Below are 26,049 nucleotides of genomic sequence, written 5' to 3'. Positions count from 1 at the left end.
ACAGTATATTTGATGTAGCAAGTATGGACGCAGAGGGTTTCCTAGCCTAGGACCTCTGGAAAGTCTCTAAGAAAGTGGCAGGCTTTTCTTACTCCTTCCTCAGAGAGAGAGAGAAAAAGAGAGAGAGAGAGAGAAACTTCTAGCTTGTTTGAGCTATGATATTAGGTTTTCTCTGTCATATGTAGACAGCAGTCCAAGCTCACACAGGCAAAGGCAGTTCTGATTTGAGGCTTGTGGCTGCTCTTTGGATTTGGAGAAATATTTTCAATAGGCTTTTTGATCATCTACACTAATAAAAGAGAAACATGGTAATTGGCGTACGACCGCTACCCTTCCCATTGGCTAATCCCCCTGTCACTCACAGAGTAGGGCCGAGATATGCAAATTAACTGGCAGCCAAGATGGCAGCCGGCAGCCAGGCAGCTGATGCGAACAGGGAGGCTTGCTTGCTTCAGTGACGGAGAACTCCAACGTTCCCCGCCTGACTTGCCGGCCTCTCAGCTGCAACTCTCAGCAACTATGTTGCGAATATAGAAGCTAAAAACCCCCAGAAACCTGCTTTACTCAGCGGGGCTTCAGCCAGGCAGACCGCAACATTGTATCAAATACAGACGGTAAACAAAGGCCAGAAACCTGTTTTCAGCAGAGGCTTCAGAGCTAAAGCTGGCCCAGAATAAAAAAGAAAAAAAAAGAAAAAAAGGAGCGGTTGGGAGCTTCAGTCCCAGCCTGAAAACAGCCCTCAGCCCCTCAGCCAGGCTGGCCAGGCACCCCAGTGGGGACCCCCACCCTGATCCAGGACACCCTTCAGGGCAAACCAGCCGGCCCCACCCATGCACCAGGCCTCTACCCTATATAGTAAAAGGGTAATATGCCTCCCAGCACCGGGATCAGCAGAGCCGTGAGGCCTCCCAGCACCGGGATCAGCGTGACAGGGGCCAGCGCCCAAACCCCCTGATCGCCCTGCGGCTCTGTGTGTGACAGGGGGCGGGGCCCCAACCCCCCCCGCCTCCCACGGGCCCTGCTCTGTGTGTGATGGGGTAGAGCCATAACCTCCCCATTGGCCCTGCCCTGAGTATGAGAGTGGCAGCGCGCCAAAACAGGTTTGGCTCAGTGGATAGAGCGTCGGCCTGCGGACTGAAAGGTCCCGGGTTCGATTCCGGTCAAGGGCATGTGCCTGGGTTGCGGGCACATCCCCAGTGGGAGATGTGCAGGAGGCAGCTGATCGATGTTTCTCTTTCATCGATGTTTCTGGCTCTCTATCTCTCTCCCTTCCTCTCTCTAAAAAAATCAATAAAAAAATATATTTAAAAAAAAAAAAAAAAGAGAGAGTGGCAGCGCCCCAACCACCTGATCGGCCCTGCTCTGTGGGTGTTAGAGGGCAGTGTCCCAACCCCCTGATCCACCCTGCTCTGTGCGTGACAGGGGGCTGCGCCCCAACCCTCCCCCCCCCATTGGCCCTGCCCTGAGTGTGATAGTGGAGGCATCCCAACCCCCTGATCGGCCCTGCTCTGGGTGTGACAGGGTGCAGCGCCTCAACCACCTGATCGGCCCTGCTCTATGGGTGATAGAGGGCGGCGCCCCAATCCCCCCTCCCCCCCCCCACGGGCCCTGCTCTGTGTGTGACGGGGTAGAGCCATAACCTCCCCATCTGCCCTGCCCTGAGTATGACAGGGGGCGGTGCCCCAACCCCCTGATTGGCCCTGCTCTGTGCATGACGGGGGAGCTCCCCAACCCCCTGATTGACCCTGCTCTGTGCATGACAGGGGAGCTCCCCAACCCCGATTGGCCCTGCTCTGTGCATGACAGGGGGTGGCGCCGCAACCTCCCCATTGACCCTGCCTTGAGTGTGACAGGGGGCGGTGCCCCAACCCCCCAATCGGCCCTACCCTGAGCGTGACTGAGGGTGGCATCGCAACCTCCCAATCTGCCCTGCTCTGTGCATGACAGGGGAAGGCGCCCCAACTCCCCTATCGGCCCTGCTCTGAGCCCGACCAGGGGCTGCACCTAGGGATTGGGCCTGCCCTCTGCCACCCGGGAACAGGCCTAAGCCAGCAGGTCGTTATCTCCCAAGGGGTCCCAGACTGCGAGAGGGCACAGGCCGGTCGGAGGGACCCCCCTTCCCCCGAGTGCACAAATTTTTGTGCACCGGGCCTCTAGTCCTATCTAATAAAAGAGAAACGTGTAAACTGACCATCCCTCCGCTACGCCCACCAGCCAATCAGGAATGACTATGCAAATTAACCCGACAAAGATGGCAGGTTAATTTGCATACACAGGCGCCAGGTGGAGAGCAGAGCGGGAGAGCCGGTGGAGAGTGGAGCGGCTTGGGGAACTTGGCTCCCCAAGCCGCCAGACGGAGAGCAGAGAGGGAGAGCTGGCAGCTTGGAGGACTTGGCAGAGTGGGAGGCCATGGGCAGGAGACAGAGCAGGAAGGGAAAACCAAGAGCGTGGGAGCACCAGAAATTCTGGGAATAATAGTTCTGGTGGCAGCCCCAGGACCGGAAGCGGAAGCCCAGAGCACGGGGAGCACCAGGAATGCTGGGAATCGTAGTTCTAGTGGCAGATGGATATCCTAGACACTAGAGCAAAGTGAGCCTGGAGCAAGTTACTGTTGCCATAGGGGATGGAGGGAAAGCAAAGGTGAGAGACATAAGTAAAATCAGAGTGTCTAGGAAAAATTAAAGGGAAGATATCCTAAAACTTCTAGGAAATCTCCACCAATGAAGCAAAGAAAAAAAAAAAAGCCTCTACTATTCTGTGAGCAACAAACCAAACTGAGTTGGGGTCTCAGACAATTCGCTCATATGATTGTAAAGACAGACAGAAACTCCCGGATTGGAGAGGGCTCCCCTGAGGGCTCCCGGATTGGAGAGGGTGATGGTCAGGCTGAAGGACTCCCACACCCCCCAGTGCACGAATGTCATGCACCGGGCCTCTAGTCTATATATATAAAAGCCTAAGTGACTGTTCAACCGTTCGACCATTCGACCGGTAGCTATGATGCACACTGACCACCAGGGGGCAGACACTCAACTCACAGGCATGGAAACATGGAACAGACTGATGAATCTCAGAGGAAAGGGAGGAGGGGGGAGGGCAGGAAGAAATTAACCAAAGATCTTATATGCATACTAGAGGCTCGATGCACAAATTCGTGCATTGGTGGGGTCCCTTGGCCTGGCCTGTGGAGATTGGGCCGAAACCAGCAGTCCACCATCCCCCAAGGGGTCCTGGATTGCAAGAGTGCGCAGGTCAGGCCGAGGGACCCACCAGTGCATGAATCAGTGCACCAGGCCTCTAGTATAAAATAAAGGGCCTGAAATAATTACAGACTGAAGAGTTTGAGAAAATTAGAAGGTAAATAGCTCTGTGGAAGTGTGCAAAATTTTCTCTTCCTTTGAGTGAAGCTGAAAGGAGATTATAATGTTAACGGGAGAAGGAGAAGGAAGAAAGGACTTCCTCCCTCTTGATTAAAAAAAAATTTTTTCTTTTTAAAAAAATATATTTATATTGATTTTAGAGAAGAAGGGAGAGGGAGAGATAGAAACATCAATGATAGGAGAGAATCATAGATTGGCTGCCTCCTGCATGCTCTCTAATGGGGATCAAGCCCACAACCCAGGTATGTGTCCTGACCAGGAATTGTACTGTGATCTCCTGGTTCATAGGTCGATGCTCAACCACTGAGCCACACCAACCAGGCCTTCCTCTCTTTTGTTTTTTTGTTTGTTTTTTTTTTTGTTAATCCTCACCCAAGGATATTTTTCCACTGGATTTTTTTTTTTTTTTTTTTTTTTGAGAAAGAGTGGAAGGGGCCAGAACTGGTTTGGCTCAGTGGATAGAGCATCGGCCTGCGGACTCAAGGTTCCTGGGTTCGATTCCGGTCAAGGGCATGTACCTTGGTTGCGGGCACATCCCCAGTGGGGGGCGTGCAGGAGGCAGCTGATCGATGTTTCTGGCTCTCTATCCCTCTCCCTTCCTCTCTGTAAAAAATCAATAAAATATATTTTTTTTAAAAAAAAAGAGTGGAAGGGAAGGAGGGAAGGAGAAGGATAGGGAGGGAAGGAGAGAGAGAGAGAGAGAGAGAGAGAGAGAGAGAGAGAGAGAGAGAAACACCAATGCAAGAGAGAGACAGAGACATAGAGAGAGAGAAACATTGATGCAAGGGAGACACATCAATTGGTTGCCTCCCACATGTGCCCCAGCTGGGGCTGGGGATCAAAACTGGAACCCAGGTTAGTGCCTGTGACTGGGAATCGAACCCATGACCCTTTGGTGCTTGAGCCCATGCTCTAACCACTGAGTCATACTGGCCAGGGCTAGCATAATGCTTTTATAGAGTATTCCATGTTGTTGCATCAGTAGTTCATTCCTTCTTTTTTTTTTGTTAACCCTCAGCCAAGGATATTATTCCATTGATTTTTTTAGAGAGAGTGGAAGAGAGAGGGAAAGACAGAGAAACACTGATGTGAGAGAAACATTGATTGGTTGAGTCTTGCACACGCCCCAACCAGGGCCAGGGCTGGGGAGGAGCCTGCAACCAAGGTACGCTCCCTCTCCCTCTTCCTCTCCTTCCTCTCCTTCTCAGTATCCATTTACCCTCTGGTAACATGAAGCTATTTTCCTTCAGGAGTACTTCTTTCTCACTCTCATTCATGCATTTGGGTGGGTTTAATTCCTCACCTCCAACCCCTTCACCCTAGCCCCCAACTCTTAGAGCATTTGTCACAATGATTATTTAAGGGATAAGCTAAGAACCCAAGCCAGGCTCAAAAGAGCCAATGCTAGGATATTTGCTGGACTTATTGGGACAGAATTGCCTTTTTCTTCTCAGCGTGGTAGTGCTAAGAACATAGCCGGGAGATCCTGTGCCTTCTCACTCCAACAGCCTGCCTGAGAAGGGAGCCAAAAGAGAGGAAACGGGGTAAGAGATGAAAATAAAAACCAACAGTTCTGATCATACTGTTTGAGCCCTGGAATCCCATGGAGCATTGAACCATGCATAGCCCCTGGATTTTTCATTATCTCAGCCAGGACTTTCTCTTTTACTGATGGTGTTGTTACTCTTTGACACCATCTTGTCTGCCTCTTGCAGTCCTGAATCCTGACTAATACACTAAGTCTGGTCTTGTACTTTGGGGAATCATGGAAGCGGTCTATACCTACATCTTGAGTGCATGGTTATTGGGAAAGAAGAGTGACATGAAAAAAGCTGTAAGAGAGTAACAGATGGTTGGCAGGAGTGGAGCAGCAGTCCAAAGCCAGAGGGTGACCTGGGGGTGGAGATGGGAGGGTAGGCCCCACTACTTTGGCCCTAAACAAGAATGACCTCTGATACCTGAAGAACTTGAGAGCACTCCAATTACACTAACAAAATCAATATATCATGAATGAAATGTGATATCTGCAGAAAACTGCCTCATAAGTCCAAGTGGGAAGGGCTGAATCAGACAGTTGGCTAACATTAGTCACGTCTCTAGAAAAACAATGAGTCAACAAGACATAGAGGAAAGCCTGGAAGAGAACGGAGATGTAGCATTTGGCACTGCCTCTCCAATTCCCATAGACTGGAGACACACTGAGCAGCCATCTTCTTGGCAGTGTCTCCGAGGAGGACCTTTAACCTTCAAAAGTCACTTCACTTAGGCTTCATTTCAATTCCACTGTGCAAGCAACCTGAAGGTTACAGTTTCACATGCCATGGAGCTTTCCGTCAGCATTGTTAGGGCTGACGTGAGGCCCTGCAAAGGAGAAGGGGAGGTTCCAGATCAAAGTCATTTGAGAGAGTGAGTGGCAAGTCAAACAGCACCCAGGAGGCCAAGTCGGAACCCCCAGGTCTGGATGGTCCTAAGCAGAACCAGAACTTGAGGAGGGGTGTGGAACTGGAAGGGGGTTGTTGGGTGAGGGGCTACACTGTCTGAGTCACAGACACAGAAATAAAAGATCAGGTTCCATTTGAAGAGATTTTGGTAGTTGTTCTAATCCACATCTGGCCTTTGTTGCTCTGAGAAGTGGTGCTGGGTAAAGGGCAGGGCCCACTTCTCTTGGTTCTAGTTTTTTGCCTGCTCCCACTACGGACTAAACCCAGATTTTCATTAATGTTGGAAATATCACTGAAGGATATTATTCCTTTGTCCTAAAGCTTTTTCCCCTCAAAGACTGCAAATGTACATGAAGAGCATTACTACATTAAATTTCATCGCACATACAGACAGTCTTATTAAGAGATTTCTTTTTTTGAAGCAAAAATTAAATGCCCTCGATTTCACTTAAATAAACTTCATTGTTTTTACTACTAAAAGACTTCTAAAAGTGAATTTTCCTAACTTTCAATATAAAAAATTCATGCAAATCAATGAAGGACTTACTCTGGGAATACATAATGTATGCATTTTTTATGTTTAAAAAGTCCAAGCCATATTATTATTAATATGCAAAAATGGATTAATTTCCTTACATTTGGTCATAGATAGCATTATTTTCATAACAGTGAGGTAAGTGCACCATAAATTTGCAGTTTCAAAAATTATATAAGTCTTAAAGTTTATCTACCTCAACCTGGTATGGCTCAGTTGATTGGAGCATTCCTTGCACTGAAGGGTCTCAGGTTCAATTCCTGGTCAGGGCACATACCCAACTTGCAGGTTCAATCCCTGGGACATGTGCAGGAGGCAACCAATCGATGTTTCTCTCTCACATCAATGTTTCTCTCTCTTCCTCTCTCTCTAAAATCAATTTTTTAAAAAATTATCTACCTCTGGCTTTTGAGTCCCATTTCTTTAGAAGTATTTATTTGGGAAAGAATGGCAAATAATGACCAACAGGCAGACTGCCAGGTTTCAAAAGAACTGCTGTTTTGGCCTTGTTTCAGTACCTACATTAAAATCTGTTTATTTAATTTTCTACAGAAGAGAATCTGCATTGCTAAACTTGGCACGTACAGCATGCATCCCTAATTTAGGTAAAACACCCATGCCACCAGAGCTCCATAAAAGCGATACAAAAACATATGTTAGTTTTCAGAAATGTAAAGTTTTACTTGCAAAACATAAGCCCACTCTGCTCTGGTGCTAGGCTTATCATTGCTTACTTCCATTGCCCTACTTCTGTCTCTATCTTGCTGACCTCCTCTCTCTTTCCTTCTCCCCAGTAACCCCCTTTCCTTTACTTTGAGCAAATTAACAACCTCTGTGTCCTTGCACACACATTCTCCCTGCTCTCTTAATTAGGTAAACATATAAACACATGGGTATTAACTCTTCCCTGTTTTACAAAATAAAAGGATCGTTATAAAACTCTCTGCATTTCCTCTTTTTGTAAAAATACATTATGGAAATCTCTCCAAGTCAATTGATAGAGAGCTCACTCATTTTTAAAAACATGTAGTAGTCCATGTTGCTTAATAGTCTATGATGTGGATATACAGTGGGGCCTTGACTTACGAGTTTAATTCGTTTGGAGACCGAGCTCGTTAAGGAGCCCGTTAAGGAGCTTGTTAACTCAAATTACTCTAACAACTCAATGCAAAAAATCGGCTGAGAGACAGCTAGTATCTCAAAACACTCGTTAGTCGGGACACTCGTAAGTCAAGGCCTCACTGTACCACCATTTAGTCAATTATTTCCCTATTGATGGGCATACACTTTGCTTCCAATTTTTTGTCACTACAGAAAAAGCTGCAATAAAAGTCTTTTATGCCTGTTCTTATGTACTAGTGTCTTTATTTCTAAGGACTCCTGGGAGTGAGATTACCAGGGCAAAGATATGCATATTTTTTCTTTTAAAACTAACTACCAGATTGTTTTCCCAATGGACTGTTCCAAATGTAATGTACAGCATGCCCTCTCCTGCACTCACCTCTATTGCCACCCACCATAGCAGTTATTAGCCAATTATTGTATCTTGGTAAAAAGCTGTTGCTAGGTTTTTAATATTCATCTTTGTTAATTTATCTATTACTGCCAGACACATTACCTCAAAGCTTTGTGTCTGAAAACAACATTGACTATCCCTGGAGAATTCAAATGGAATAAAAGGGTACCCAAAGGTAAGTAAAAGTCTTTTTCCTACCCCAGAATTCCAGTTTCATCTACTCATCCCCCTACCCAGAGATAACTCTATTTTACAGTTTAAAAATATTTCTAAGCCTATACTCTTTTAATGTAGAAGAGTTCCTCAGTCTTTCTGTAGATAACACTTTTATAAAATCACAAATCAAATAATTCTATATAAAGTTATGTCCCTTGTCTTTTTCACTTAACATCTTGGACATTTTCTATTCAAGTACATATATATCGATGTCATTCGCTTTATTGGCTGCACAATATACTGTATCAGTCAGGATGATCTAGGTTATGCTAATGATAACAAACGAGACCAGAATCTCGGTGGGTCTACACAACAAATGTTTGTTTATTGTGTGTGTGAAGTCTTCTGTCCTCTCTAAGAAGGCCCAGTGCCTTGGCTGCTTCTGTCTCGTGACTCTCCCTCCAGTGTGTGTTTCTACAATTGCTGCACCAGAAGAGAGCATGGAGGTCTCATATGGGCTCTGAAAATGCTTCTCAAATTTCAGGGACCAAAGGGGATCACATCGGCATGCCCAACTTAAAGGGGCAGAGAAGGGTATTCCTCCCTGCACTCAGACGGAGAAGGGATCAAGAAACATTGGTGAACACAGTAATATCTACCACATATATCATTGCATAAATATAGTATAATTTATTTAAGTAATCCCTTATTGGTGGATATTTAGATAGCTTCTGGGTGTTTTTTCAAAGATCTTTCTACATTTATTTTTGCAAACTTGTGTGAGTATATCTGGAGTGTAAATTCCAAGAAATGGATGTTCACAAACAAAAGGAATGTGCATGTAAAGTTTTGATAGCGCAGGGCTGCTGTTTTGAGATAAGTTCAAGAGGCATGAAGAGAGGAAGCCACACAATACAGGACACAAAGGGAAGAAAGGGATGGGAGAGATTTCGAGAACAGACTTCAAGTCTGACTTTCCAATGCACAGGCCCTTTGAATCCTGGCTACTCATATCTACTAAACCTCAGTCTGTGTTCAATAAGCTTGTTTTTACTTTTGCATCTTTGAATGGCATTTTGCTACTTGCCATAAGTTACATCAAACTTTGAGGGGCACAGAAAGAGGGATGGCCTGATCCTTACTCTCATTTCAGTTTTCAACCTAGTAGAGAGCTGGGGCAGGGAAAGAGCTGAGCACTCACAGAACCCCAGCGTTCCACACTACACCAGTGTTTATGAGTTGAGCTGCTTTTCAATCCAGCACCAATGGTTGATGGGAACCAAGCTTCCTCACATCTGGAACAGGAGCACAAACTAAGAAAAGTCTTGCTTAGAAATTCCATCTCTGCACCAGAGTAAAGCCCAGCTCAGTCTTCGCTTCACAGCAGCTTTATCAACTGCTATCAGAGCTCATCCTGATCTCCAGCTTTTCTACATTTATAACACATGGCATACAAGTTAGTCCACATTTGGCTTTGTATTATTCTCTGTTTGTCTTGTCTCTAGAATTAGATTTAAGGCTGAGTATGGGGAAATATTTCATATTTATTTTAAATTTTCTACAGAGCCTTGCAGATATAACACTCAATAAAGGTGCAGCTGTTGACTGATTAATTCGACCTAAGCCATGCAAACCTGACTTAACGTGTGTACTATTTATAAACCACAAATGAAGTGAAGGACACCTTGGAGAAAACCAACACGTGGTTCCCATTTGCCAGGTTTCCCAGGGAATATAGATTATTGCCTTGATGATAAAACTGCAGCTATTCTGAAAACTGGCAGCAGATACCTTCATGTGCCATTCTAGTAACTACAGACTATTTTCTTAGACTTGTATAAACTTCACATAAGTAAGCCTAACCATATTCTAAAGTAGATTGATAGAATATGGTACTCACCCTATAAGTCATCGCTTTTATTTCTAAAGTATTGGAAGCATCTTTCTCCCTTTCTATAAATGTTGTATATCATTCCCGCGCATTTTTCCTATTTTTACCATAATAATATGTATCTATAAATGACCTGTGCTATTGCTGTGCATGCATGTTTTACGTTTTACATGCTATCATATTCTACTTATCATTCTGTGACCTCCTTTTTCTTCTCTTTACAATACATGTTTTTAATTTATCTCATGTCTATATGGTAACTCTAGGTCATTTATTAACTATCTAGAATTTCATTTCAGTAAACCCATTTTCCTGTTGATGCACATTTAAGTTACTTCCAGTTTTTCCCAGGTTCAAAAAAAAAATGCTGCAAGAAGTGTTCTTATTCATATCTTCATATCTTATTCAAATGTTCTTGCACATATACATAATAGTCTCTCTACAGTATATACCTACAAGTGGAATTGCTGGATATGCATATTTTCAACCTTGATAAAGCCAAATAGCTTTTCAAAATGGTTACAATAATTTCAACACCCACCAGCAATACATGAAGGTGCCCATTTCTTTCACATCCTCTCATGACTAGTGTTAATGTAGACTATCATAGTGCACAGACTTCAGTGACCCAAGCCCTGCCTGCTCTGATTGATGTATGGCATAGGGGATCAATATCTGGTGCCCCACCAGGTGGGAAGTTCTGATCCCTTTGTTATATATTCATTCAATTAAGCTCACTAATTTCATTTCTTTTGGTCAGCTTGATCTATTAGTTAAATGGTGTTAAGATCTTCCCACTTGATTATAATTTGGTTAATCATCCTTTGGTTCTTGATTATTCTATCTTCTGGTAAATTATTCTTTTTATCTAAGAGTTTTATTTTTTATCTGAAATGATGTTTTTAATCTTAAATTCCATTTGCTTGCTATTAATTACATTAAATACTATTATTCTTCTGCATACTCTCTCTTTTCATTTGTTCTTGTCATATTTTTCCTTTTATTTTCAAATGTCTGGATGGTTTTTGTTTATTTGCTTGTTAATCGAATGGGATATTTTTTATCTTTTAGTAAATGAGGTCTATGCAATGAACTCATATAGTGATCCTGGTATCTTTGGATTTATTTCTACCATCTAATTTGGGTCTTCTGTTTACTATTTCCTATTTCCTTTTTGCTTTTTACTCCTTTTTTTCTTTTTAATTCTTTGGGACTCATGAAGTTTTCTATATTCTTTTCTCCTCCTTTGTTGGTTTCGAACCTATGCATTGTATTTCTAATTTTTAACATGCATATTATCTTACATTTTTTCTACAAAGTCTTAAGTTATTCAAGGTTTTTTTCTTCCTCCTGAACAAGACACAAAGTTAAATATGTTTTAACAACCTTTCAAGTACTCGCAGGTTGTTTTTTTAACCCTCAAATTATATTTTAAAGTAATAGTCAATTATATTTATCACTTAATTTATCAATTTCTGTGCTCACTTTTATTCTTGCATCTAATTTCTTCTCTCTGGGTTTATTGTTCTCATTGAAATACATCTTTTAATAGATCTCTCATTGTAGATCTATGGTTAGTAAGTTCTTTTGTTTTATTTTAATTGATTTGAGAGAGAGAGAGAGAGAGAGAGAGAGAGAGAGAGAGAGAGAGAGAAATATCTATTTTGTTGTTCCACTTATTTAGGCACTCTTGGTTGATTCTTGTATGTGCCCTGTCTGGGGATCAAACCCACAACCTTAGCCTATTGGGACAATGCTCTAACCAACTACCCGGCCAGGAAAGTTCTTTTATTTTTATACAGTTATTGTTCATATTTTCTATATCTAAAATTGTGTTGTCATCAAACATTTATTCTGCCTTTCCTATACAAAGTAAACAAGTAGAACTTGAGGAGAAGTGCTTCATTATGGAAGTATTTCACCAACAATAAATTAAGAATAATTAAACTCAAATATCAGCATTTTGCAACTCCTAATGAATTAATTTATCAATGGCTGCCAACAGCACACACAAAGGAACAATTAGCTATACATGTCTCCTACATGCCACCTGCAAAGGAGTGTGTCTCAAAATTACACCTGAATCTGATCAAGTCCATAATCCCATTACTAATTTATAAAAAACACATAAGAACCAGATAAATCACATGGGAATTCAATCAGCAAAATCTAGATATGGGGCCCTACCCAGTTTGGCTCAGTGGATAGAGCGTTGACCCACAGACTGAAGGGCCGTGGTTCAATTCCGGCCAAGGGCACATACCTCAGTTGCAGGCTCAATCCCTGACACCAGTTGGGGCACATGTGGGAGGCAACCAATCGATGTGTCTCTCTCATATCATGTCTGTCTCTCCCCTGCCGGGAGCCGGTCCATGCTTTCTGTTTCAAGGGACCTGGCATATATGGCATACTGTTCTTAATATGTTTGCTCACCTTCTTGGCACTATGTGTTTTAACCAAGGTCTCTGAGAAAGGTTGTTTCCCCAGGTAGGGATTTTCCCCTGAAGTTAGGGAGGGAATAAAACCTCTTAACTAAGTGCCAGGCGGGTAATTAATCACTTTAACTACGAACAATCATGCTTAAGCTACATAATCTTTACTCCCTGGAATGGAGATAAGAAACGCCCTAACCTTTGGAATAGAGATTGATAGGATTGGAATCAACTGGTATAAATACAGATGTAACAAGACAGAACTTAGAAGACAGAACCTAGACACAGAACCTAGAGACAGAAGAACTTCGCTGGAGAGAACATGGCAAAAGATCCTGGACAGAAACTGGAGACAGAACCTAGCGAGAGAACATGGCAAAAGAACCTGGATAGAACCTAGACAAAACCTGGCTACAGAATCTGGCGACCGAACTTGGCTGGAGAACCTGGAGAACCTGGCTGGAGAACCTAGTGAGAGAACCGAACCAGAACTTGGCTGGAGATCCTGGCAAGGCTGCTGATCAACTGAACGCTGTCTCCGTGTCATTCCTTCTTTGCCGACTCCGTCCACACCTTTGGGGACCCCTGGACCTGCTGGGGTTGGACCCCAGCACTCCCCCTCCGTTTGACTCTCTAAAAATCAATGGGAAAAATATCCTTGGGTGAGGATTAACCAAAAAATAAGAATAAAAATCTAGATGTGGGAAACTCTACAAGTCAAATCAAACAACTCAGTTCCTTCCAGAACTAAGTTGTAAAGAAAAAGATAGAGCAAGAGGAGAATGGAGGGGTGCTTAAAAAATTGGAAGAGACTTAAAATATGTCTGTATTTTTTAAAGTAAGTTAAACTATAGGGTTTAGAGATGCAACCTCGGTGATATAACTTTAGAGAAAGCAAGGAAATGACCATAAAAGTCAAGATGTGGTTACTTTTAGGTGAAAGGGAAAGGATTGGGATTGGGACAGGGTAAATGGAGAAATTCTGGTGTGGCAACAGAGTGGATCCAATAGGGGTACAGCAGAGAACAAGACCAAGTGTCCAGTTCTCAGGGAGTTTGCACTCTACTGGGAGAGATAAGCCAATAAATGCATAAGACAATGACAGTTAGCAGTAAGTGCTATAAAGAAATGTAAAGTATGGTGATCCCAAACCTCTAATTAAGTGACAACTGAGTTTCACTCTTAACATAAAATATATAGAAGATGTATTTATTTGATAAAGTAACACTTTTTTTAATATTATGGTCAATAAAGAGAAAAAAATAAGGAAAAAAGGAAGAAAATGAAGAGAGAGAAATGAATAGAGGCACATAAGCAAGGCCAAAGGCTGATACATAGAGGCGACACCCACAAAGGCATAAAAGAACACCCACACCCACAGGGTCACAATTTATACAGTAAAATTGTTTTTACTACTGTTACATGTTCACGACTGTAGAGATAGGGGAGCTTTCCCCTTCAGCTGATATTAGGTCAAGTTCCACAGACCTCCCAGACTTGGTCAGTCCAGTCCTCACTTTGCCTTAAGGTTTGTTCCCTGTTTGCACCTTGGGCCAAAGCGACACTTTAGGACAACATTTTTGAGAGCAGATTTTATAAGGAAAATGAGATTAAGAGTGGACAAGTATACATTCCCAGAGGAGAAAGAGCATGGAAGGGCTGTGAGGGTATGCAAGCAAATGCCCCAATTCAGCCAAAATTGATTGGACATACCAGGACCTTCTCCTTGTAGCCAGGCAGCATAACAAAGTGGAAGCCAGAGAATGCAGAAGGTGGCGTGGAAAGACATTCTCCCTCCGTTCACCTTGGAAGGTTCATTTATAGCTCGCTTCTCTGCATGCAAAAAGAAAATCAATCTCACCACCTACAGTAATAACAACAAAGGCAAGAAATGATTGTGGTTTTTAATCTCTTCCTCTTGCAGCAGCTTCAGTTTGTCCTGATGTTGCTGCATTTATTAGAAATAATTATCTAAGTCAATAAAACCACAAAAGTTAAGCTTCATCTCATCTGAAAACAGGAACCCTAAATGCAGTCACAATTCACTTTAAATATATAGTTATAGATTATATAATAATTATATTGATATTATAGCGCATATTTTGAGTTACAAAGATATAGTATATTAACTTTATTTTTTTAAAAATATATTTTATTGATTTTTTACAGAGAGGAAGGGAGAGACATAGAGAGTTAGAAACATCGATGAGAGAGAAACATCGATTAGCTGCCTCCTGCACATCTCCCACTGGGGATATGCCCGCAACCCAGGTACATGCCCTTGACCGGAATCGAACCTGGGACCTCTCAGTCCGCAGGCCGACGCTCTATCCACTGAGCCAAACCGGTTTCGGCAAAAGATATAGTATATTAACTTTAATTTGCAGACTGCAAAAGGACAGAGATCATAGGAGCAATAATCCACCATTTAACAGTAAGACCTAAGCCAAATGCTGTCTCACATGTTTTTTAGTGATATAATTTTTCTTTTTATAGCCAGATTTTATCCTGGTTATAAACATAATATAAAAAAATGCCCTAGCTGGTTTTGCTCAGTGGATAGAGCATTAGCCCTCGGATTGAAGGGTTAAGGGTTAGATTCCAAGTCAGGGGAATGTACCTGGGATGCAGATTCCATCCCAGCCTGTCGAGCTCATGTAGGAGACAACCAATAGATGTCACATTGGTTCCTCCTCCTCTTCCTCCTCCTCTTCCCCCTCCTCCTCCCTCACTCTCACTCTATCTGAAAATCAATATGCCACAGTGAGGATTAACAAACAAATAAACAAAACTATCATGGTACTAGCATAAAACAGATAAGAGAGCCCCGGAATAGACCCAAGCCTATATGATCAATTAATCTATGATAAAGAGGGAAAAGCTATACAATGTATAAAGACAGTCTATTCAATAAATGGGGCTGGGAAAACTGGACAGATACATGCAAAAAAATGAAACTAGGCCACTTCCTTGCACCATATACAAGAATAAGCTCAAAATTAAATACTCAAAAAGAACACCCAAAACCATAAAACTCCTAGGAGAAAACATAGGCAGTAAACTTTCTGACATTTTCTTAGGTTTATTTTTTCTGAGATAGCTCCTCAGGCAAGGACAACAAAAGAAAAACAAAACAAAACAAATGAGACTACAGTAAACTAAAAATTTTTGCATCACAAAGGAAACTATCAACAAAACAAAAAGACAATCTACTGAATGGAAGAACATATTTGCCAATGATGCATCTGATAAGGGGTTAATATCCAAAATTTATAAAGAACTCATACAACACCCCCCAAAAAAACAAAAAACCAATCCAATTAAAAAAATGTGTAGGGGACCTGAATATACATTTCTCCAAAGAGGACAGATGCTATAGAATATGAAAAGATGCTCAAGATCACTAATCATCAGAGAAATGCAAATTAAAACCACCAGATATCACCTCACACCCATCAGAATGGCTATCACCAATAAATCAACATACAATAAGTGTTGGTGAGGATGTGGAGAAAAGGGAACTCCTGTACACTGCTGGTAGGATTGTAAATTGGTATAGCCACTATGGAAAACAGTATGGAAGTTCCTCAAAAAATTAAAAAATAGAATTAACTTATGACTCAGCAATTCCACTTCCGAGTCTTTATCCAAGGAAATCCAAACTACTAATTCAAAAAGATATTTACAATAGCTAACATATGGAGGCAACTTAAGTGTCCATTGATAGAGGAGTAGATAAAGAAGTGGTGGTAAGTATATACAATGGAATATTACTTGATCATAAAAAATAATGAAACCTTACCATTTGCAACAGCATGGATGGACCTAGAGGATATTATGTTAAGTGAAATAACTCAGACAGAGAAAGACAACTTACCATATGATTTCAGTTATATGTGAAATCTAAAAAAATAAATAAATAAAGAACAAACAAAACAGAAACAGACTCATAGATACAGAGAACAAACTGATGGTTGCCAGATGGGAAGGAGGTTAGGGGGTTGGGTAAAAAAGATAAAGGCATTTAGAAGTACTAATTGGGAATTACAGAATAGTCACAGGGATGAAAAGTATACCATAGGGAATGTAGACAATAATATTCTAATAACTCTGCATGGCACCAAAAGGATATTAGACTTATCAGGGGATCACTTTGTAAATTATATAAATTTCCCGCCTGAAACTAATATACAATTAAATGTCAACTGTAATTGTGTACCAGACAACCAAGGGGTCCAGGTTGCCTGTCACTATTTTAGCCAATTAAGCAGAGACAGGGTTGAATCATATATTCCAATACTGCTGGCAGTATGGGGAGCAGCAGGTCATCCACAAAAATCTGCTCTACCCCCACCATAATCCAGATGCTTATATTGGGTAGAAGGACAAAAATTATGTGGGAAAGTAGGAATTAGAGGTATGGGAAAGTGGGCATAGGATAATCATTACAGGTTACAAGTCATGTGGGCTGGGAGGAGGGGTCACAGAAGGCAGGTGCCTCCGGGTGCCCCAGGACCAGATTATAGGTAATGGGGGCTGGGGTTGTAAAGAGCATGTGTCTCCTGGATTAAATTGTTTCGCCCACGAAGTTGTAAATCTTTCCATAATGACAGGCAGTTCTCGGGAAAGGAGGATGGGCTGCATTCCAATGTTAGTTCCCATGTCCCAAGGAGTACAACTCCCAGAGAAGTTAGAATGTGCTTTCTCTAATCAGAACAGAACCATCATGGTTAACAGAGCATGACTAATATTTCTTATAATTAGAATTAGTTTCCAGTATTCTATTTCTGTTCCTAACAATTGGAAAAAAGTAAAATAATAGAAAGAATAAAAATAATTGTTTATATAAACTTATTAACCCTGTCTGATATATATATAATAGGCCTGGTGCATGAAATTTGTGCATGGGCGGGGGGGGGTTCCCTCAGCCCAGCCTGCACCTTCTCCAATCAGGGACCTCTTGGGGGATGTCCGATCCTGTAGGATCGGGACTAAAACTGGCAGTCGGACATCCCTCTTGCAATCTGGGACCGCTGGCTCCTAACTGCTCACCTGCCTGCCTGCCTGATTGCCCCAAACCATTCTGCCTGCCTGCTTGATTGCCCCTAACCTCTCTGCCTGCCTGCCTGATTGCCCCTAACTTCTCTGCCTGCCTGCCTGATCAACCCTAACTGCTCCCCTGCTGGCCTGATTTTCCTAACTGCTCTCCCCTGCCAGCCTGATCGCCCCTAACTGCCCTCTCCTGCTGGCCTGGTCACCCCTCACTTGCCCGCCCTGCCAGCCTGGTTGTCCACAGACCCTTCCCGCTGCCACACCCCAGCAGACTGGGGCCCACAGCCCCGGTCATCGTCCGGTCATTTTGGTCGTGGCAGACCCTAGCTCTTTATATATTAGGGTATGAAATATTTTTTCAGATTTACTTTTTTCCTTTTAGATTTCTGTTTATTTTGCTTTTTTGTTTTGGTTTTTAGTTTTTCTTCAATTTTTTTCACATTACTCACATACATATTGGTGTCTGTCCATATATTGTTTTAATTCTCTGAATTGTCCATTCCTGTTTTTAATTACTATAATTATATACCTAGTAAGGCAAGCTCTCCTCATACTTTCTTTTTTGGAATGTTTCTATTTATTTTTGCATATTTATTCTTATTGGTGAAATTTAGAATCATTTTATCAAATCCCAAATGTCAGGATTGTGTTAAATTTATGGATACATTTGGGGAGAACTAACATGTCTATAATATTAAATATGAGCCAAGTCTGTTATGTTCTCAGTTGAGTTATATAATTTTCTGCAAATATATCCATGTTTTGTGTTATTTTTTAAAATATATTTTATTGATTTTTTACAGAGAGGAAGGGAGAGGGATAGAGAGTTAGAAACATCGATGAGAGAGAAACATTGATCAGCTGCCTCCTACACACCTCCTACTGGTGATGTGCCTGCAACCCAGGTACATGCCATTGACTGGAATCGAACCTGGGACCTTTCATTCCGCAGGCCAACGCTCTATCCACTGAGCAAAACTGGTTAGGGCAATGTTTTGTGTTATTAATGCCAATAGAAATTTTTAGTTTTTCTTAACAGTATGACATTAATTCAACATGTTCGTTGAATTAATAAGTGAATAATAGAATAAACTTTAAAATCCAAGAAAACTTTTATTTAACTACAGACTAAAGAAGAAATGTGTCCTACTACCTAAAAGATTTTGGTTTGCCGAAACCGGTTTGGCTCAGTGGATAGAGTGTCGGCCTGCAAACTGAAAGGTCCCAGGTTCGATTCCGGTCAAGGGCATGTACCTGGGTTGCAGGCACATCCCCAGTAGATGTGCAGGAGGCGGCTGATTGATGTTTCTCTCTCATCGATGTTTCTAACTCTCTATCTCTCTCCCTTCCTCTCTGTAAAAAAATCAATAAAATATATTTTTTAAAAAAAGAATAACAAAAACTATTAAAAAAAAAGATTTTGGTTTAATTATACTGACACACACACACAAACATAGTCGACTTGATTTGCTAGAGATCATTATCTAAAATTGAACCAAGCATTCAGAATTCAAAGTGAGGCTTAGTCTTATCCATGTGTAGCAAACCCTGGGACATTACATATACTTGTGGGAAAGTTTCCACTATTGCTTCACGAATGCCTGGAGTTCTACCATTAATTTCACTGCTTTAGATTAAGGGATTCCTTTTTCTTAAAATGCAAACACCTCTCAGAAAGGTAGTAGAATACTATAAATTAAGCCATTACAGTCTTTTACATGTTAGTATGATTTAATGATCACTTTCTTGACAACATGTACTGGTAGCTAATTAGGAAGATTTTTTTTAATAAGAGGAAGAGAATCAAAAGAGGAGGACCAGGAGTACCAAGATACTGGATATATGGGGTGTTTAAAGGTAAGAGGGAAAAAAGTCAGGAGAAGGAAGCTAAAATTTATAAATTTCTTTGGGCAGGAAGTGCATCTTGTTCATCTTTAAACATAATGTTTAGCATATCACAGCCACTTGCATAGGTGTGTGTGAAACTCTGCTTGCCTCATAGCTTTGCCTGTGGGTTGTTCTGCCCAGAGCTGCAGTCTCAGGGCTATTCTGGGGTGACCTCTGCTCTACTATTCTGGCTCCCTTTCCTCAGAATTACTCCGGGAGGATGGGATGCCAGAACCTCATCATTAACAGATGTCAGTTGACTAGTATAACAAACAATTGCTAACTGCTAACATATTTTGCATTAAGGTAAAACAATAAGTTGTCTATTTATACAAATTTAAGTGTTTCCTTATAGAATAAGAAGACAGTATTGTCTTCAGATGCTTGGCAGGGTCAGTGATTAGCTCTCCGTCTCACTCCTCATGGGTCTAATCATTTCACAACTGATCCCCTGAGGAAGTATTGGGAAACTGGAGACGAGGAATAAACAGTGGATTTTTCCTCACTGTTTAGTTTTTTCCACTGTTAGTATTTATGAATTTATTGCATAATGCAGCAAAATGATGACTCCTGTTAGATCTGGGGAAAAAATGAAAGAAAGCTAATAGAGTTGAAAAGAATTTTCTGCTAGCAGAGTAAAGGGTGTCTGATAAAGAGACAATAAATTATATCATATGATATCATCTGATAGTCAAATTGAGTAGTTTTTTAAAAATTAATAACAGTTTTCTTTCCAGTGATAAAAATATATAAATATTGGGTCAAGATACTAAAGTTTTTTTGAACTCTCAATTATAGACATCAAATGTTGCCGTGACTATCTACTGTGACATCTACAAAGTTTGGACCTTATTTATCCTAGTTCCCAGTCATTTAATTTGTCAAAGGTTTTTTATTCTCATTTTCAGAAGGCTAATGAATCTGTCACCAGTCCAAGATGATTTTTTCCCCTTTATTCTCCTTTGAATTAATACAATGGGTAAAATGATTTGAGGTAACTATTAAAAATAATTTATTTCAAAAATATTACTCTGAAATTAAACCTGTGCTGTTTTTCTTGTTTAATTTGTCAAGATTATAGGCATATTATCCACTTAATTCTGCACTCAAGTCTTTGTGGCTTATTTAGGATATCTGCATCTAATCCAAGTCACGGCATTGGATATCAAGCAATCTAAGGCTCTCTTACATGTTAACGACACAAGTTATAAATAATCACATTCTCAAAGAATCTAGAAATAAAGACTCCTCTTTTAATCCATTTTATGTGCCACTGTGTGTAGTTATAAATATACCAAATATAAATGTGGTATTAACTAGGTGCATGTGTTAAACATAAATCCAGTTTCTATTGTACACAATTAGAAGTTACAGTTAATAATGACTGGTGTTTCTAAGTTCATACTGTTTGTATAAGAATGAGCAAAAGTATCAACACTTGTGACTTTTTCACTTAATTTTGTAAAGCTTCCTAAGTTGAGCCCTGGCTGCTGTGGCTCAGTTGGTTTGGGGTTACCCCTGGGACCTAAAAGTCACCAGTTTGATTCCGTGTCAGGGCACATACCTAGACTGCGGGCTCGATCCCTGCTCTCCTGATTGGGGTATGTGTGGAAGGCAGTGTTCGATGATGTTTCTCTCTCTCTCTCCCTCTCCCTTCTTTTCTCTCTGAAAAAAAAAAAATCAATAAAAGCATACATGCTTTTTAAAAACCTTCTTAAGTTGATATACACACACAATTGGTGCTTTTTGGAGACAGAAAAAAAAAAGTATGTTTTTTTAGACTAATAAATTCTCACTTTTAGCAGAGTCTGTGGCCAAGAAATAAAGTTGTTAGAAACAAAGGTGTGAAAAAATCAAGCCTGTCCCCCCCAAACCTTATTCCAAACCCCACAATACTAATCAGAATCGATTTTAGAGTCCATCTTAGGTAATAAGCAAAAGGCTACATTATCAAGTCATTCTCTCCAAACTGCTTGGCAGACTCACAATAAAGCAAGTTATTTATGTATTCAAAGGAAGAGGCTTGTCCTTGAGTCATCAGTGTGGTTATGGCATGATCGACGTCCAGGAGCTGGATGACCTTGGGCCAAAACCGATCTGAAAAAGGCTGAAAGACAGAGACCAAGGAAAGAGGGAAAGCACGTGGAGACTCCTAAGCGACAAGGAGCTGCGTAAACCAACCAGCTGAATGTCAGAGAATGGCTGGACTTGGCCTGACACTCATTGCTAGGTCAGTTCCTGGTTCCCATTTGTACAGGCCTGGAGAACCTATTTGGCCACAGATTAGGCAAAAGGTCCTAGACAAAATTAGGAAATTCGCAAGTTTGTTTCACTACTTTGTGTCTGGGGAAAGACATCAAGTGTTCTCAACTGGAATAAAGGAACTGACTCCTTGTACTGGTAATCCTCAAGCACCTGGTGCCCACACCCCATTAAAATATGCTCTCAGATCCTTTATGCAAACACATTGCCTAACACAAAATAAGTGCTCAGTATACATTTTCATTTTCCTTTCTTTCCCATAGTCAAATGACTGATGAAAATGTTCTCTTATTTCTTGTAGTGTTTTTATTTTCATGTATACCAAATTCTAGAATCAAATGAGCCAAACAAGGAGGAGGAACTTTTTTGATTGTGTACTTCACTTACGTATGTCTTTCAAATGAGTTAAAACTTCACCAGCACTCCATGAGGCTAGGCACTCTACAAAGATGGAGTATATCATTTTCCCAACAACCCTATGAGGCATTAGTCTATTTGGGCTGCCTCATCATAGACTGGGTGGCTTAAACAACAAACATGTGTTTCTCACAGTTCTGGAGGCTGAGAAGTCCAAGATCAAGGTACCGATAGATGCAATGTCTGGTGAGGGCTGCTCCCTGGCTCACAGGCTGCTGTCACGATGGAAAGAGAAAGAGAGCTCTCTAGGGCATCTTTTATAAGGGCTCTAATCCCACTCACGAGGGCTCTACTCTTATGACCTAATTATCTCCCAAAAGACCCATCCATCTTCAAATAATATCATGTAGGGTTTAGATTTCAACATATGAATTTGGAGAAGACACATTCAGTCTGTAGAATTTTCAACCAACATTATTTTCATTTGATAGGCAAAGGAAAGTGGGGCTTTTAGAGTTGAAGAACTACCCTAAGATCACACAGCTAGTAAGCAATGGAGCCAGAGCATCTGCTCCTAGGCTGTGCTGTAGGCCGATGCCATGTCCTGGGTGGGCCCTCACTGTGAGTCAAAGGACTACTCCAGCTGAGCTCTCTCAACATATTCATTCTCTCAGGGACCTTGAGGCTGGTTATGGATCCCCCACATACGACTGGTGTGGTGGGAAGAATAATGACCCCCCCCAAATGCCCCTGCCCTAATATCTGGAACTTATGAATATGTTCCCTCAGATAGAAAAAGTGACTTTGCAGACATGTTTAATCCATTTCTTGGGTAATCTTGGTGTGCCCAATCTAATCACATGAGACCTTAAAAATGGAAGTGGAAGGCAGATGGGTCTGAGAGATGAGACACAAGAAAAAGGAAGAGAAATGTGAAGTGTGAGAAAGATTCAACCCGCTGCTGCTGGCTTTGAAGATGAGGAAGGAAGTGGAGACCTCAGTTCCACAGACAGAAGGGCCTCAATTCTGCCAACAACCCAAAAGGAACAGCAATAAGAAAAAAATATATATTCACCTGAGCCTTCAGTCCTGCTGGAGTCACCTTGATTTTAGCCCAGTGAGACTTGTGGCAAACATCTGGCAGAGAGTGTCTTAACTGTAAGATAAGTTTGCCTTATTTTAAGCACCAAGCTTGTGGTAATTTGTTGCAGCAGCAAAATATAACTAGTCAGTTCCTTTATTCAAGTTGCTTATTAAATTCCTCTGATGCCTAGTCACAAAGGGAAGTGCACAGAATTGTCTCACTCTGGTCCTTTTCTCACATGGAAAATAAGCAAAAATGCTTGTCATCCTGCAGGCCATGGGGCGAATCTGGACTAACTGGCCTTGAACATACAGAAACAACCGGTAAGAGACGTATGCTCTATTTGTCTCCTGTACAGATGCCGTTAAAGAAATGAAAGGTTGAAATGAAGGGCATGTTTATACCTGGTGGAAATCTCTAGATTTATGTGCATTAGCAATGGCATATGATATTGAATTTCAGAATAAAAATACTTTGCTAAACAAAAGGATAACCCCAGGTTATTTTATTTTCTATTGTGAGCAGTAATTTTCTAAAATTTAACTTCCTGTTTGATAAATGGAGACATAATAAAATGCTTTGTCCATATTTTCAGTTAAGAATAAGCCAAATAAAACAAAATGTAATTCAATGACGCAGGGTGATTTTCACATTTTCTTTCTTTTAATACTCTTTCTGAAATTATATTCAGCCTCTGCATTTTCCTTCGGTTACCTGTGTTTTCTCTTTTTCACTTTGATGATGTGTTGCTATCAGCCTCCTCTAGCAGAGGGAGGGGCAAGTGTCAACTGGGCTGTGCCCCCAGGGGCTGAGGGCCTCCTGATTGAGAAGGTTGGCTTCCTCATTGGTGCCAAGCTCCAATGATAACCAAGGTCTCCGCCAAATGTGGGGGGAGGCGTGGTGGGGAGAGAAAAAGTAATGAGGTGATCTTCTATCTAACATATGTGAGAGTTAGAACAAACGTGTGTTAATGACTTCAAGTAGTTGAGAAATTGTCTTAACCTGAAGAAACAGCTTGTGGAGAACTAAAGAGAGCTGATCACAGGTCTCTGGCAGAAATTTCTCCTCTGGCCCATGAAAGGTACTACAGTAATAGCATTTGCAACATCCCAAGTTGGTTTGACTTCCTTCTCAGGAATTGCCAAAGTCAACCTGCTTCAGGGCAGCCTTCCTCATGGCCTCTGCGACAGAGACCTGGTCCCTCTGGTTCCCAGGTCTAGCAGTGTCTGGTACATGGGATATACTCCATAAATATGAGTGAGTGAGTAGTCTGACACCTAAGTGGGAGTTCTTATCTTCTGCACATCTTTTCTCAGCTATGATGAGTCTAAGTTTTGTACTGATGGCTGGATGAAGAAAGAGTCCCACACTCCCTAACCTGACTGCAAGTTCCTAAAGGCAAGAATTATGTAATGTTAGCATCTAACTGTGTGTTTTTTTATTATTATTTAACAAACACATTTTTTAGCAGGCATTCTTCCAAAAACTTAAAAAAAAATAGGTAATTCAATCATCATGACAACCCTGTGAAATAGGTACGGTTATCCTTGTTTTACAGAAGAGGAACAGAAGCTCAGAGACCTTAAGTCACTTGCCTAAAGTCACAGAGCTAAATGGTGCAGCAGGGATTTCAGCCACACGGGCTGGTTCCAAACACAGTGCTCCATATATGTACCTTACTATGCTGCCAGTGTTAGGGGAAATGATGGAGGAAAGAAAAAAATGTAGGATCTCAGGAGAAAACTGAGAAGAGAAGAATATTTATAAATAGATATCCAAATGAATAGTATATTTCCAAATACTTCATGCATAGTTAATACAGTACAAATGTTGACACTGTATGAAATAAAAATTTAGGCTGATTTGAATACCTAACTTAAAAGGATAATGATCCTTTACACCTGAAATAATATTGAATATAAACTGTAATTGAACAAAAAGAAAAAGCCCTGGCCAGTGTGGCTCTGTTGGTTGGAATGTCATCCCATACACCAAAAGACTGCAAGTTCAATTCCAGATCGGGGCACATACCTGGGTTGCGGGTTCAATGCCCAGTTGGAGCCTGTACAGAAGACAATATTTCTCTCTCTCCCTCTCCCCTCCTCTCTAAGAACATATTATTGGGTGAGGATTAAAATAAAAATAAATAAAAGGATTTTGCTCCTTTGTTTAAAAAATAAATAAAACCTTGTCAAGTTATAAGCACTTTCTTCCACCTACAAAAACATAAATTACATAAGTAAACAAAACCATCAAATTGTGAATCATTTGAAGTAATCAAAATCATGACCCTGACTTCCAGATTGAGTATTTTCTATACTCACTTAGTAGAAAATTAAACTCACAACTGGTTAAAAAGTTCAAAATTCTGCCCTGGCTGGGTGGCTCAGTTGGTTGGAGCGTCGTCCCATAAACCAAAAGGTTTTGGGTTTGATCCCTGGTAGGGGTGTGTAGGAAGGCAACCGATTTATGTTTCTCTCTCATGTGGATGTTTCTCTCTCTCTCCCTTCCTCTCTCTAAAACCAATAAAAACATATCCTTGTGTGAAGATTTTTTTAAAAAGTTCAAAGTTCAGTTATTCTGATAGGCATTTTAATTATTTTCTAGGGTTGCTGTACCAAAGTACCACAGAGTAGGCAGCTTTAATAACAGAAATGTATTGTCTCACAGTTGGGGAGGCCAGAAGTCCAAGATCAAGGTGTCAGCAGTGTGGGTTTCATCCGGAGCTGTGAGGGAGAATCTGTTCCAGGCCTCTCTCCTTGGCTTGTAGGTGTCTGGCTTCTACCTGTGTGCCTTCAGAACATCTTCCCTCTATGTGTGTCCGCCTCTCTGTCCAATTTCCCCTTCTTATAAGGACATCAGTCACACTGAATTAGAGCCCACCCTAATGGCCTCATTTTAACTTGATTTCCTATCAAAGGACCCTTTCTCCAAATGGTCACCTTCTGAAGTACTGGGGGTTAGGACTCCAACATACCCTTTTTTTTGGGGGGGGGGGCATGATTCAATCATAACAGCAGTATAAGTAGGGGTAAGGACCCAGGTCTGAATTCTAG

General features: G+C 41.4%; 1 protein-coding gene across 1 annotated transcript in view; it reads right to left on the bottom strand.

Moving 5' to 3' along the window:
• Window positions 1-26,049, bottom strand: part of DCP2 (decapping mRNA 2) — a 97,756-nt gene that overhangs the window by 69,720 nt on the left and 1,987 nt on the right. Inside the window, exon 2 of the mRNA XM_036308053.1 lies at window positions 14,065-14,184. The gene's annotated coding sequence lies outside the window, so the exon portion shown is untranslated. The remainder of the gene's footprint in view (window positions 1-14,064; window positions 14,185-26,049) is intronic.

This window comes from Myotis myotis, unplaced genomic scaffold (assembly GCF_014108235.1).
Source record: "Myotis myotis isolate mMyoMyo1 unplaced genomic scaffold, mMyoMyo1.p scaffold_m19_p_5, whole genome shotgun sequence".
Classification (NCBI taxonomy): Eukaryota; Metazoa; Chordata; class Mammalia; order Chiroptera; family Vespertilionidae; genus Myotis; species Myotis myotis.
This window is presented reverse-complemented; position numbering and strand designations above follow the sequence as displayed.